Here is a 3829-nt window from a genome sequence, read left to right as displayed (position 1 = left end):
ATTATTGTTATTAAAGTCCAAGACAATGTCAGTGACGTGGAGGTGAAGATTTAAAAATAGAATGGTGGAAGTGGGTGGGTGGGGGAAGACTCAGATTTACAGTGTTTGCTAATTTCCATAATGAAAATACTCCCAGTATGACTCATTTCCAATTACTAACAGAATATCATGTGGAGGTGGAAACTGACGCAAATCATCGACTCTTGCCCAACTGGCACACTAGTGGGTAAGTCAGTGTTCTGTTGGTAGACCATTCTACTCTCAAATGTGAAAAACTGCATATGAAATTCCAGCAAAAACACTCCTGGCTTGAATATTCTTGTCTTTTAAAGTTTTCCCTATAGTATTTAATAGAGTAATCTGTGTGTTTGTTCAGTAAATGGTGCTAATATTAATCATTTACATATTCTTAAATATGACAATACTATCCATAAGGTGACATGTTCTCTAGCTTAGTATAATCAAGAAAGAGGGTAGCATGTGGGGAGTAAGAAGGGCAGGTATACCTCTACAATAAAGAAGTAAGCATCTTAATGCTATGTAAGAATGTTTTTCAACAGAATTAGCTTAAATGTAAGAATAAATGAGAAAACCAAATTTTGCATGAATAAATTCCCTATCATTGTAATGTTAAAAAAATGCATTTAAAAATGAAACACACGCACCGCATAATCATTAAAGAATAGCCATTTATGTGCCTCAAATAAGTTCACCCAGAACAAATCAAGGACAAAAAAGCACTTTACTCTCATGTAGACTCATTTCCATTCTAGTGTTTTTTCCACTAAACAAATTAAGATTAAGTTAGAAAAGAACAGAGTTTGATTACTAGTGGGTCCTCTTCAATACACTGCTCACATACAAGAATCAATTACACTTGGCTCATCCAGTTCCTAAAAATGATTTTAGATTGCTTTATAACTCCTATCTCTTTGTCAAATCACTCTGCCATTATCTTTGTGTTCACTAAAGCTAGGACAAAATTACGTTTAAACCATGGTTTACTTTAATATCCTAAAGTTCAAAAAAATCTAATTGAACAAACACTTTGCAAATATGCCTTTAGAAATTAACATCCCTGCTTAGTTAAGACTAGAGGCTAATTCTAGGTACATAACATAATACTCTGTATGAGGTGAAGAGGCCATAGATTATATTAGTTCATCTTGAGTATTTTAAATGAAAAGGCATGGACTCTTCATCTTACAAATTGAACCTGATATCAGCAAAGATAATTAAATTATTATGCCAACCATCTTTGCTTTGTGGTAGACTAAGCAATAATTTCATGCATTACTTTATAAACCTTCTAACTGGTCTGCTTGCTTCCAAGCTCATCCTCATCTACTCCATTGTCTACGTTGTTGTCAAGTTAGTTTTCCTTTTATATCAGTTTATTTACTTCCTTAATCACAAAATCTATCAAATAAATTCTATCAAATCAATTCCATCAACAGTCTGTCAAGACTTTCAAAAGATATAGCTCCAAAAACAATCATTCCTTCAGTCAATCACTTGTCTGTTCATTTATTTGTTCAAAATATTTATTGAGCATTATTTACTCAATTATTTTCTGAAATATTTGTGATATAGAGAAAAAAATACAACCCTTACCCTCAGTGTGTTTAATGTCTTTCCCTTTACATACCCTACAATCTTACTGGTCTGATTACTTTTTATTTCTCAATTATATTTTTCACTGCACTATATCCCAAACTTTGCTTATACTGTTTAATCTGCCTAGGAATATTCTCTTTAGTTAGCTTCAAATACACCCTTCAAATCCTAGCTTAATTCTTTATATTAAGGAATGACCCTTTACCCATTAGATTAGGTGCTCAAACTTGAAATTGGGCATCTTTTTTTAATTGCTCTATAGCCATGATCCTGTTATCCAATTAATTACCAAGGTCTACCCAAGCTATTCTTAAAGCGTATTCAAAATCTAGGTGTAGTGAAGAAAAAGTATCCAAAACTTGGGAATAGGCAAAAGAGAGAAGAGCACGAGCTTTCAATGTCATATCAGGGCATTTAAAAAAAAAAACCAGTGCATTTAATTATCTAGGAAAATGTGCCTGCATATAGAGCCTGGACACTGTGAAATCGCATAAACTGTATATTTCTGTCTGGAAGAAATCATAATGGAAAAAACTTGTTCTATTGCCCTGTCAGGCAATTAACAGCTTTGTAGCTCACCTGGCAATTATATTTTTATTATTTTATTAATTTTAAAAAATACTTGTTGCAATACTTTTTGCTTGTTTGTAATAGCTTTATAATCTTGCTGGTTGCCTTAGTAACTGGTTATATAACTGGTTATTACTGGTTGCCTCAATTCATCAATGAGTTAAATAAAATCTTTGACATGCATTCACTCTATATTTGTATGAAAATTATGTTTTTAAGCTTTTGTATAATTTACATCGACTGTACATCTCTGATCCCCAAACGATTACTTATATTTAAGCTGATACTTTCTCTCTCCTCAACTCTTGCAAGTTGCAACTCTAGCTGCTCATGTTGCCCAATTCCAGACACCTGTTGTGGACCCCTTACTTAGCTAGAAGATGAGTAAAAAGAGTGTCTACAATAGCAAGCAAGAGAGTCCCCTCCATCAGCCATATGGGACTGAAGGCCCTCCTAAATTAAAGGTGGTATGGCATCACCATCACAGAGTTCTCAGGATCGGGGAATGAACTATGGACTAGAGTAGACTTACTAGTATTCTACTATAGAATTATTGTAATTCTAGCAATGGGAGAAAAATCATTGATGTTGTGTCAGTGCCCAATGGAGGGTCTGGAGGTAGGGAAAGGGGAAAACAGGTGTAATACATGGGCATTTTGGGGGTTTGGAAACTGTTCTGAATGATATTACAATGACAGATACAGGCCATTATATATCCTGCCATGACCTACAGAGTTGGGTGGGAGAGAGCGTAAACTACAATGTAAACTATAATTCATACCTAGTGGCAATGCACCAAAATGTGTTTATCAATTGCAATAAATGTACCACACTAATGAAAGATGTTGCCAATATGGGAAAATGTGGGAGGTGTGAGGAGTGGGGCACATGGGAATTCCCTATATACTCGATGTAACATTATGTAATCTAAGTATCTTTTTAAAAAATCATATAAAAGAAAGAAATAAAAGTGTTTATTGAAGAAAAAAAAAGAGCATGGAAGATAGCAATTGGAGGTTTATGTGGCCAGCCTGTGTGGACCATGACTTCCATTACTTCTAATATAATTTATTTGTTTATAAAACATATATAAGGCCACATCCTACGTCTCTGGGCAAGAGTGATGTATGTCTTGGAAGAAAGAGACTCAGGTTTTATAGAATACATTTGTAGATTCTAGGCCTCTGGAGAAGTGGGTTTGTGCAAAAAAAAAAATGTTTGATTTCATTTTGGAAAAAATGGAAGTGCCTAAGGGATTTTTCTAAGCAGAGAGGTCTAGCAGTATATTCAGTATGCAATTTGGAGTTTATAAAATGAAACTGCACTAGGCAGAAACTAGTTGTGAGTTGCACTAGATTTAATTATGTGTCTCAACCAAAGAATGTTCTTGAGATTAATCTATGTCCCTGCAGTTATCACCCATTCTATTTAAGATCTTTTGAAGATATTATTTTTGTTAAGATGCGACCCAACTGAATCAGGGTGGGCCTTAATCTATATAATTTATGGACATTATAAAAAGAAGAAATTGGAAGCCAGAAGTCAGAAAAAGCCATTGAGAGGAGCCAAAACCTATAAGTCAGCAGAAAACAAAAGAGCAGACACAAGGAGTGCGTTATCATTGGGAGGCAAAGAATGTGGC

This window comes from Dasypus novemcinctus, chromosome 4 (genome assembly GCF_030445035.2).
Source record: "Dasypus novemcinctus isolate mDasNov1 chromosome 4, mDasNov1.1.hap2, whole genome shotgun sequence".
Lineage (NCBI taxonomy): Eukaryota > Metazoa > Chordata > Mammalia > Cingulata > Dasypodidae > Dasypus > Dasypus novemcinctus.
This window is presented reverse-complemented; position numbering follows the sequence as displayed.